Raw genomic sequence first — 12,528 nt, 5'->3', positions numbered from 1 at the left:
CATGGGCGTGTGCTGGTTGGGGACCTGTCGTGTGGCAGGTGGGTCCCCACTGCCGCGACAGCAGGAAGTAGGACATCTCAGCAAGTCCTGCGGGGTGGGGCACCACGAACCATCTGGTGCGGTATTTATTATAATGTAGCCAACAGGTAAGTAGTATTTATTGCGTACACGATTCTGTTTTTGTCAGCTTTATGCACATTCTTAAATGATCACCAACCTCGAAACTATTGTTACCCCATCAACAGAGTAGGGAAACTGAGGCACAGGACAGCGGCGATGCAACTTGCCGGAGGATACACAGCCAGTAAGTTGTACAGGCAGGAGTTGAACCTGGACACTCAAGGTGGCTTCTCTGCAAACACGCCGGTGTCTTGCATTCAGCTTCGGTTTCTCCCAAAACGAGGCCCACGGATTCCAGGAACTAAAACAAGAACAGAGGGGACAGGTGGTTTAGGGCTGTAATCACAGCGACTGGCCAGGCAGAGGCGGGGCGGATCACTGGAGGCCAGGAGCTTGGGCAACATCTCTACCAAAATTAAAAGGAGAGAGAAAATCAGCCGAGCGTGGCACGTCTGCAGCCCCAGCGACTGCGGAGGCTGAGGCAGGAGGATCCCTGGAGCCCAGGAGTTCCAGGCCGCAGTTAACCATCCCGATGCTGCACTCCCGCCTGAGTGACACAGCAAGACCTTGTCCCTTAAACAAACAAACCAAACATACACACAGAACTAAAACCTCTTGCCTTAATCTTTGAGTGGGTAGGAGGCTGGCGGGACAAAGAATTTCAGATTCTGCCCTTGCCTTGGACATTCACTGCCTGGCTTCACAGCTTTGAAAGAGTAGCAACCTCAGGAAGTGACCGGTGGGGGCTCCAGTACCAAGGTTCTGCTAGGTGAGGGATCGGTAAGAACAACCGCAGACCCACCTTCCCTCCTCTGCCCTCTGCTCCCAATGCACGCCTCCACCGTCCCCACTCCACACCCTCATAGCTACTCGGTTATGGCTTCTTTTCAGTAACGGTTCTCCAAAAGGAGAAGCTAGAGACCTGACTGAGGAGGATCTGGTAACACGCCGGACGCTGACAGTGACCGTGCGGTTCTCAGACTTCCCTTTGGGCTCACCACCACCTTCCCACTCCCAACGCACCGGCCTTCTGGGATGCGTGCTTATCAGACAGAGCAACTCCAGGGGAACCTGGATTCAGGGACAAATAACTAGATACCTGTGGAGTATTACCGCGATGAAAAGACCGCAGTTGAATAATGGATGCCATCTGGGACTGAAATAGTAGAGCAGGTGGACCAAGATTTTTAAATAATCATGATAAATATATTTAAGGACATGGGGTATGATTCAGCAATGTAATGGAAAAAGTATGAAACTAAAACAGATATGACATATGCAAATACAATTACAATGAAGGTTTATTGATGCTATTATTAATAATGGGTATAAAAAGTAGAACCAGATGCGGGGCAGTGCCTGTGGTTCAGTGGGCAGGGCACGGGCCCCATATACCGAGGGTGGCGGGTTCAAACCCAGCCCTGGCCAATCTGCAACAACAAAAATAATAGCTGGGCGGCCTGTAGTCCCAGCTACTCGGGAGGCTGAGGCAAGAGAATGCCTAAGCCCAGGAGTTGGAGGTTGCTGTGAGCTGTGTGACACACAGCACTCTACTGTGGGCGATAAAGTGAAACTCTGTCTCTACTGAAAAAAAAAAAAAAAAGGTAAAACAGATGCAGCTGAAGATGAAGTAGTGATTGGAAGAGCACTTTTAGCAATTCTCCAGAGGCAGTGGGAAAATTAAAAAAAAAAAAAAAGAAAGAACAGAAGAAGAAGTAGAAAGCCGGCCGCAGGGGCTCAGGCCTGTAATCCCAGCACTCTGGGAGGCCAAGGCGGGAGGATCGCCTGAGCTCAGGAGTTCAAGACCGATCTGAACTAGAGCAAGACCCTCTCTAAATAGCCAGGTGTTGTGGTGGGAGCCTGTAGTTCCTTCTACTCGGGACGCTAAGGTAAGAGAATCACTTGAACCCAAGAGTTTGAGGTTGCTGTGAGCTGTGAGGCCACAGCACTCTACCAAGGGCAACAAAGTGAGACTCTGTCTCAAAAAAAAAAAAAACACTTGTTTGTAAATTTTTTTTTTTTTTTTTGTAGAGACAGAGTCTCACTTTATGGCCCTTGGTAGAGTGCCGTGGCCTCACCCAGCTCACAGCAACCTCCAACTCCTGGGCCGGAGCGATTCTCTTGCCTCAGCCTCCCGAGTAGCTGGGACTACAGGCGCCCACCACAACGCCCGGCTATTGTTTGTAAATTTTTTAAAACCAAAAACAAAACTAGAACAAAAAGGGAAAGATATAAACATGGAGGAAAAAAAAATTACAAGGATAAATTCCAAAATTGAAGGAAAGAAACTTCAGATTGAAATAGCAAATCTCAAGTAGAATATTTATATATGTATACTGAATATAAATTATGCCAGATTGTCATTGGGATGTGAGGATATAATAAAAATATTCCTATGAAAAACTTACTTCCATGAAACTCTTGGAGGAAGTAATCAAGAAACAAATTTACGAGATGATGCAATGGGTATAGGAAGAGAGTAGCCAAATATTTAAGCTAAATTTATTATTGTTGTCTTAGATAAAAGGCTAGGAACTTGATTCATAGTTATGAAAAACTAAGAACAATCCAAATGTCCAGAAACTGGTGAATGGCTATCACAAATTGTGATACATTCATTCAATGAAATGTGGCTAAGCATTGAGAAGGAAGGAACTTCTAATTTATGCATAGGTCTCAAAGATATATTTAATGAGGGGTGGTGCCTGTGGCTCAGTGAATAGGGCGCCAGACCCGTATACTGAGAGTGGCAGGTTCAAACCTGGCCCTGGCCAAACTGCAACAAAAAAATAGCCAGGGGTTGTGGTGGGTGCCTGTAGTCTCAGCTACTTGGGAGGCTGAGGCAAGAAAATCACCTAAGCCCAAGAGCTGGAGGTTGCTGTAAGCTGTGACACGACAGCACTCTACCTAGGGTGACAAAGTGACTCTGTCTCTAAAAAAAAAATAAATAAATGAATAAATTATATATATATATTTTTAATGAGAGAAGCCAGATATAATAAGCTATTCTGGTTCCATTTATGTGACATTCTGGAAAAGGCAAAAAATTTGACAGAAAATCGATCAGTGATTGTAAGATGCTGAGAGTAAAGGGAGCCTGGAAAAACTTTTTGGAGTGGTGGAAATATTCCATCACCTTGACCATGGTAGTGATTGCCTGATGGTATTCTTGTCAAAATTTATAGAACTGTACGCTAAAAAGATTGAATTTTACTGTATAAAAACTGTGTTTTATTAAACTCGACTTAAAAAACTCTAAGAGGCCAGGTGCAGTGGCTCATGCCTATAATCCTAGCACCCTTGGAGGCAGAGGCAGGTGGATTGCTTGAGCTCAGGAGTTGGAGACCAGCCTGAGCAAGAGTGAGACCTCATCTCTAAACAACAGCCAGGCATTGTGGTGGCACCTGTAGTCCCCTGGGAGGCTGAGGCAAGAGGCTAGCTTAAGCCCAGGAATTTGAGGTTGCTGTGAGCTATGACACCATAGCACTCTACTGAGGTGAGTGAGACTATGTCTCAAAAAAGAAAAACAAAACTCTAAAAAACTAGTCTAGAAAGGACAGTGCATTTATAACAAGCTAGGACTAAAATTCTAGATAATATCAATATTTTGAGGAGTATGGGGCTGAGAGAGGAATGAGAGGCCAAAGTGGCTAGACAGTGGTCTATAGAAGTGTTATTGGAAGAGTGATTCACAAACTATTTGTTAATGGTTCTCAGTGAAATAGGAGCTTTTACTAGAATGGAAATCAGCTACGTCATAACCAAATTCTGGTTCAGCTGACATTATATTCACAGCAAGACTTTCCTAATGAAATTATAACTTTCGCATGAAGGCTATAACCCAACTATAGCACAAGACTGTAAAATTCAATCTTTTTAGCGTACAGTTCTATACGTACAGTTCTATATGGGGAAAGGGCCAAGGAAGGGGAAGGGAGGGGGGAGGTTAGGGTGGAGGGAGGGTAATGGGTGGGGCCACATCTACGGTGCATCTTAGAATGGATACAGGCGAAACTTACTAAATGCAGGATACAAATGCCTGCATACAGTAACTAAGAAAATGCCATGAAGGCTACGTTGAACAGTTTGATGAGAATATTTCAAACTCTTGGGCTCAAGAGATCCTCTTGCTTCAGCCTCCTGCATAGCTGGGACTACAGCTATTTGTAGAGATGGGGTTCTCACTCTTGCTTGGGCTAATCTTGAACTCCTGAGCTCAGGCAACCTACCCGTCTCTGCCTCCCAGAGTGCTGGGATTACAGGCATGAGCCACAGCCCCCAGCCAAGAAGAAACTTAATTTTTAAGGAATGGTTAATTCCTATAATATACAAGTTGCTCCATAAATAGAAAAAGAGCAAAGGCTGCCCAGGTTATTTTATTATGTATGAGGCCAGCATAAACTTGATTCCAAAATCAAAAAAGGATAATACAAGGAAAAAAAAGAGAGGGAAAAAGTAAAGGAAGAAAGTCCTGTTTGCCTATTTCACTGATGAACTAAGATGGCAATTTCAAATACCTAAACTGTTCTAGGAATTTTCTAAAGATCTATTTGTTGGGGCAATAGTTCTCATTAAAAACATAAATCAGAACCCAGGATCACTGAACTGGGTCATTACATGACTATCCCCTTCGGTGCTCATTTCAAACCCTCCCTACCAATTTCCAATTTAACTGTTACATGACCAACTGCTCAATCCATTCAGGTCCCTGAATTAAAAAAATCCCATCTCCTATCATACCCTAAAAAACTTAGAAATATCCCTTCTTCAAATACATAGAATGTGTTTATATTTATAAGTTCCCAATAATATTAAAAGAAAATAAATCCTCACTGATTGTCTCAAGAAAATTCTAGGGGCCAATTCATTATTTCAAAAGCTGTCAAAGGGAAAATCAAACACATATCCTGCCTCCCCTGTATGACCAATACTTCAGGGTAATCAAATAATCAACGAGCAAGGCTCCTCTTTATAGATACATTCTGGCTTATGGGTGCAGAAAGAATGCTAGTTTGGGACATCATGGTTTTCTAGACATCAAGAGAGGTAAGTAGACATCCATCCCAGCAGACTTGTCCCAGTGGAGAATTTATTGCCACCTGTGAAGGAGTCATGCTGGTAGAGCCTTCCTGGGGGGTGCGGCTGAGCTGGGTGGTAAAATATGAACAAGAGAAAGCAACGTGCAGAGAAGTGGAAAGGGTGTTCCAGGCAGAAGAAACAGCATGGGCCAGGGCCTGGAACAACCATGGACCAGCACAGAGAGCCCCAAGCAGTGTGGCAGTGCAGAAGGATGAATGTGTGGGAGGCGATTTGGAAAGGCGAGGGTGTCATCCATCTGAGGGCAGAGCGAACCTGGCCATCAGGGCCCAGCATGCCACACCAAGGAGCTGCTTGCCTTTCTGTTGGAGGAGTTCAGGAGACTGCACCTAAAATGTGACTACTTGGTATAAAGAATATTTTGAATTGAGGCCTTTAGAGATTAACTGGCCATGGTGAGGGGCTTTCCCTCTATCTGCAGAAAACCAGACAGACCCACCAAAATGAATAGTCAATTTTCCTTTCCCTCCTACTTATCTCAAAATGCATAATTTTTACAAAATATTTACAAAATAGTCTTGTGTTGGCCACCTCTTTGTAAGATTTTGTAATGAATATTTTATAAATAAAGATATATTTAACTACAGTTTCCTATTTTCCCTACGGATGGCAACTTCATGGGCGACCCTTGGGACACCCTGTATTGCAGGAAAAAAAGATCAAGATAGCAACCAGACCTGGCCCAAATAATTTTAAATATAATACCTGCCTCTCAGTATAATTTAATTTGCAAAGAGAATCATTCACAAATCATTCTGTTTCTTCCATCCATTCATTCTCCCAAGTATCTATTTATCCTCCCTTTTATCCATATTCCTCATCACCCTCTTCCCTCTAATAACTGCATATAAATTTCTGGGCCCCATCGGGATATTGGGTTATCAATCTATGATTCTCCCCAGGCAAATTATAATAAACCTCTTAATCTGCCTTATTTGTGAATTGATCTTTCAGCAAACTTTTGGCTGTGAAGGGAAAGTTTTCCTTCACTCCACCAGCGTCAAAAATGCAGCTTTTTATCTTCAGGGCCAGGTGACTGCACAATTCAATACATTTTATGAGTGGCAGTGCTAATTTGTTTAATCTAAAGTATGAGAGTACATTTGCATTTTGACACCAATTGCTGATAAATTAAGATACCATCTATTTTTGCTTCTTGCCAAATATCTTCTATAAATATTAGAATTCTTAATAGATATGAGTGCTAGCTTCTAGAAGGCAGGTTGAATTTCATGTTCTAAAATTTTTGTGCATGGGTTGCCTGTGACTTTTCCTTCCTTCTCATTTACCAGGTAACCTGCCCCTTGGAGTAAATGCGTAATGTAAAAACAGGAAAACCACTGACCACCAATGCAAACATGCTCTGATTTTAAAATTCACATCTTCTCATGGGGAAGTTTGCCTATTTATCCTGAATTTTATCAACCTGGCAATGTTACCTTTTTCTGTCCTGAGTGAGAGGAAGCAGATCAAGGAAAGGGACAAGAGAGGTGGAGACCTCGGTTCCAGCTGGAGGACAGAAGGCAAACTTCCTTTCCCTCAGGGCCTCTTCATAAAACGAAAGAAGAGAGCCAGGTTCTTCTCTGCCTCCTTCCAGCTCTGAATTTCTGTGATTTAAAATCATAAGGTATGGGGCTCAGCGCCTGTAGCACAGTGGTTACGGTGCCAGCCATATACACTGGGGCTGGCAGGTTCAAACCCAGCCTGGGCCAGCTAAGCAACAATGACAACTGCAACAAAAAAAATAGCCGGGCATTGTGGCGGGTGCCTGTAGTCCCAGCTACTTGGGAGGCTGAGGCAAGAGAATCGCTTCAGTCCAAGAGTTTGAGGTTGCTGTGAGCTGTGACACCACAGCACGCTACTGAGGGTGACATAGTGAGACTCTAATAAAATAAAATAAATTAAAAATCATAAGGTATAGGCCATGTGTGGTGGCTCACACCTGTAATCCTAGCACTCTGGGAGGCCAAGGAGAGAGGATCCCTTGAGCTCAGGAGTTTGAGACCAGCCTGAGCAAGAGCAAGATGCTATCTACTAAAAATAGAAAAGAAAAAAAAAAATTAACTATGCGTCTTAGTGGGCTCTTGTACACCCAGCCAGCTACCTGGAAGGCTGAGGTAGGAAGATCACTTGAACCCAGGAGTCTGAGGTTGCTGTGAGCTGGGCTGATGCCATGGCACTCTAGCCTGGGCAACAGAGTGAGATCCTGTCTCAAAAAAAAATCACATGGCATATGAATGGAAACTAAATATTCAAAATAAGTAGAAGGAAACAAATGACAGCAGAAATAAGTGAAACAGAAAAAAAATATAGTAAAGATGATCAATAAAAATAAAATCATGTTCTTTGAAAAGATTAGAAAAATAAAAGGATCTGTGGTCAAACAGATCAATAAAATAGGTTAGAGATAAAATATGCAAAATAGCTAGCAGGTAATACGAAACCACCTCCCTGTTTGTTTTCTTTTTTCTTTCACTTTCTTTATTTTTCCCTCTCTTCTCCTTTGCTTTTTATTTGTATTTTACCCTTTATTCCATATCCAGGCCTTAGACGCCAGCACTCTGCCCACACCTGTGAAGAGGTGACTGTCGGTGCCCTGGTAAAACCCTGGCACTGAGGGCTGCTGTAGTGGCTGCTTCCTTCCAGCAGATGGCACTATAAGCCAGTGGCTGTGTTGTCAAACCAGCCACAAATTACATGCTTTGTTTTTCATCTTCCTCATCTTTATGTTTTAATTTTTGGTATTTTATTATTTCAAAAACAGTGAGATATCTTACCTTTGACACATACATTTACTATAGTGTTTTATGCTCCCCAAAAGCTATTTTTAAATTGATGTTCTTATTAAATCTTATAATTGTCTTCCTTACAAAGGAAGACATTCAATATGCTATGAATCTTAGCACTGTTCGGAATGAATTGATTTCCTGGGTAGAGTGTTTAAAAGCACTGAATATAAGTTCTCACTGAAGAATTTTAAATGGTGCCTTATTTACTTGCTTGGGAATCCCTGGAGCTTTGGGGTTCAGCTGACTGAGGGGCTTGAACCCAGACCTGTATACTTGCCAGCTGTGTGATCTTGGGCAAATTTCTTATCCTCTATAAGCCTCAGTGTCCTCATCCTTAAAATGGGGGAAAACAGTGGCCAATATGGAAAATTGTTACTGTATGCCTACCACATAACTTGACCCAAAACAGTTTCAATATCCTCTAGCTAATATAGAATTTTAAAATGCCTCAGGTTAACAGTGAAATACCAAATAGTCCCCTTTAATTGACGGCAGGTAGAGAGAGTGTGCCCGTGTTCCTCAGCGAGTCGGCTCTTGGCTCAGGGCTGTGGGTATCGGGCCTTTGTTGGGCACACAGCCCGGACAGCACAGCATCGTCATCTCTAACAGTGTGGCTCCCAGAATAGAATTTGGGTGAAACCGGCCCACCCAGACTCACTAGATTAAGATCTCTAAGGGTGGGGCACAGAATCTGTCTTTTATTGATTGATCTGCAGATGGATTGAGACAGAGTCTTGCTCTGTTGTCCAGGCTAGACTAGGGCAATGCTGTCATCATAGCTCACTGCAATCTCAAACTCCTGGGCTCAAGCTATCCTCCTGCCTCAAACTCCCGAGTAGCTGGGACTACAGGTGTACATGCTGGCTAATTTTTCCATTTTTTGTAGAGATAGGTGGGGTGTCTCACTACTGCTCAGGCTGGTCTTGAACTCCTGGCCTCAAGTGATCCTCCTGCCTTGGCCTCCCAAAGTACTAGGATTACAGGTGTGAGGCGCTGCACTTGGCCATTGTTTGTGGGGACACGAAAATGCAATAACTTTGACATAGAATCTGAATTCCTGTATCAGTGTTTTTCATCCTTTTATAATCTCATGGCACACTTGAACCTATAGTTAAACTTCAGTATGCTTAACTTATTTTGATCAAAACAAAACAAAACAAAAAGAGTGAATAAAGAATATACATGGTTTGAACTTCTTTTGAAAATAATTTAATTAATATCTTGGGTGGCGCCTGTGGCTCAGTGAGTAGGGCGCCGGCCCCATATGCCGAGGGTGGCGGGTTCAAACCCAGCCCCGGCCAAACTGCAACAAAAAAATAGCCGGCCGTTGTGGTGTGCGTCTGTAGTCCCAGCTACTCGGGAGGCTGAGGCAGGAGAATCGCCTAAGCCCAGGAGTTGGAGGTTGCTGTGAGCTGTGTGAGGCCACGGCACTCTACCAAGAGCGGTACAGTGAGACTCTGTCTCTACAAAAAAAAAAAAAAAAAAAAAAGATTTTCACAGCACACTGATTGAAAATCACTGCTATAGACTATTGTTGAGATTGTATTTACTTGGTTTATTTTCTGTCATAGTTGAATGATACGCTGATTTTCATTTGCTTATTAGGTGGTGGAAAAATTAAACGACAGGGCAGATCTGGCTCGGCCTGCTCTTTCTGCTTCCCCCTGTCTTTCATAAGTTGTTGCCCTGCGGGAGTTTCCGCCACCAAGATGGCAGGGCCTTGCATTGTGTTACAGTGCCAGGGAAGAAGTGCCGTCTCCATTGGGTAACGTGGTCAGAAAATGGGATCTGTAAATTTGTGCGCGAGAGTTCTGGAGAACCTGAAGTTTAACTTATTAAAGGTCTCCACTTGTTATGGGCTGAAGGGTGTCTCCCCTACTCAAGTTCATATCTTGAAAGCCTACCAGTACCTGAGCATGTGACTGTATTTAGGGCCTTTTAAAGAAGTAATTAAGTTAAATGGGGTTATTAGGGAGGGCCCTAATCCAATCTGATTGGATGACGCTGGGAGCCCCTCTTGTGTGTGGAGAGGGCTGACTCTGGTAACAATTGTGCTCTAGGACACAGGTTAAGTTCAGGAGTCGAGGCTGTGGTGGGGCAGTGGAGAATGTGGCGGCAGATAGCACTTACAGAGGTGAGTTAATGCTCACAGCCAAAGAGCATAGCTGCCGTTGCCACGGACCTTACAGCCGTGCTCAGCATGTGGGAAGTGCAGACTGCGGTGCTCCCTGGGGTGACGGATCTATTTACTTTCATAGCGTGATATTTCAGAGGCAGTTGGGTTATAATGAAGTAGATTAGTATGTTTGCTTTAAATCAGGGGTGTTTGTGCCTCCACTTTCTTAGTAACATAGGGTTGTTGTTAGCAACATAAACTGTTGTAACTGATAATAACTTTGAGGATTGCTGTGAGCAACTTGCGTGCCATGGTTGGGAGCAGGCCCCTATGCCCGGCACTAACGGTCCTGGCCCTGCCTGCTGCCCGAGCCTCGTCCAGGGTCTTGCGGCCTTTGTGCGTGTCCTCTTGCTTTCTGTCACATTCCTGTTCTCTGATGTCCTCTTCCATCTTATTCACACCATGACCTTTTCCTCTATTATTCTGAATTTTATGGCCTTAGATTCTTTGTTTTTAGAGCTGTTTCTAACCAATGAGAATGTCCCCCTTTGGTTAAGTAAGACAGTTAAATTTCTCCTTATCCAAACATCCTCTAAATTGTTTGATGATTTTACTGCATATTAATTTCAAAAAGCATAAAACTATAGATTTAGAAAAACCCCATGAATTACAGATATTGAAACAGCTATTAAATATATGCAACATAAACCCAAAAACTTTTCCTCTGTGTTTGTAAACAGAGTACATAGATGATAGGATCAAGTCTCGCAGCTTGGCACCTGTAGCACAGCGGTTATGGCGCCAGCTACATACCCTGAGGGTGGCGGTTTCGAACCCGGACCAGGCCAGCTAAAGAACTCCTCCCCCCCAAAAAAAAAAATAGCTGGGCATTTTGGCAGGCACCTGTAGTCCCAGCTACTTGGGAGGCTGAGGCAAGAGAATCGCTTCAGCTCAAGAGTTGGAGGTTGCTGTGAGCTGTGACACTACAGCACTCTACTGGAGGTGACACAGTGAGACTCTGTCTCAAAAAAATAAAGAAATAAAAAATCAGGTCTCACACATATCTAGCACCCCGAACGTAGGTTTTATAAAATATTGTAGCTGCTTTCATCTGCTCTTTTCAGCTTTTCCTCAACTTTTTTAAACTGGCAGTTGTGTTTGAAGCTTTCCTGGGTATTTCTAGGTAGATAGTTGTCCTAAGAGTCAAGGGTAGTTAAGGGGAGACTAGAATGCAGGTTGTGACCCCATCAACCAGTAACACAGCTCAGAGTATCTCTCAGACGGGAACTTTCAGCTCCAGGGATGTCAAAAGACATCCAGCTAGCACGTCGCATGCGTGGAGAACGGGCTTAAGAGTCCACCATGATGGGAAAACATTTCATTATAAAAAAAAATTCTCTTCTTCCTGTTACTGGTAGTTCTGAAGATTAGATTCCCCCCCACCCTCCAATGGGGTCAAAAGATACTAAGTATTTGATTGCAACTGGAAAAAATAGGGGACAGAAACCAGGTATTGGCAGTGTTTTCATTTTCATTTGTGTGTGAATTTTTAATATACATGCGGGGACGTGCAACATTAATGTGAGTCAATATGTTTCAGTGAACGAGTTTCAGCAGTTCAGCTTTATAACAATTATGAATAAACCTGTTAAATTCTTCTGGACAATGCCAGCATTTGGATTTTTTAAACAAGTAAATTTCATATTGGCGGCCAAAAAATAAAAAAATTCATCTAAGTTTTTTTTTTTTTGGCCGGGGCTGGGTTTGAACCCACCACCTCTGGCATATGGGACCGGTGCCCTACTCCTTGAGCCACAGGCGCCGCCCAAAATTCATCTAAGTTTATATTCAGCAACTCATGTAAGTCAAAAGGAGACTGCGTCATTAAGGAATATTTACTCGTGGTGTCAGTGTGGATGACAGAACTACAATGACGGGAAGATGCTGTTCTGTGGCACGGGTTCAATGGCCTAAACAGACTGCATGTTACATACACTCTATGAGAATTTAATGTATATTTTAAAGGCTGGGCATGGTGGCTCATCCCTGTAATCCTAGCACTGTAAGAGGCTGATGCAGGTGGATTGCTTGAGCTCAGGAGTTCCAGACCAGGCTGAGCAAGACAGATACCCTGTCTTTACTAAAAATAGAAAAACTAGCCGAGCATTGTGGCAGACACCTACCGTCTCAGCTACTCGGGGGCTGACACAGAGGATCTCGCTAGCCCAGGAGTTTGAGGTTGCTGTGAGCTATGACACCACAGTACTCTACCCAAGGCAACAGAGTGAGACTCTTGTCTCAAAAAAAAAAAGTATTTTAAGGAGAAAGACTATATAAAAATAATAATAAAATAATAAAAATAATTAATAAAAATGAATCCTTGTTGGAACAAGGCTGCATATAAGA

Source organism: Nycticebus coucang, chromosome 5 (genome assembly GCF_027406575.1).
Source record: "Nycticebus coucang isolate mNycCou1 chromosome 5, mNycCou1.pri, whole genome shotgun sequence".
In the NCBI taxonomy this organism is placed as follows: Eukaryota; Metazoa; Chordata; class Mammalia; order Primates; family Lorisidae; genus Nycticebus; species Nycticebus coucang.
Note: the sequence above shows the minus strand (reverse complement) of the source record.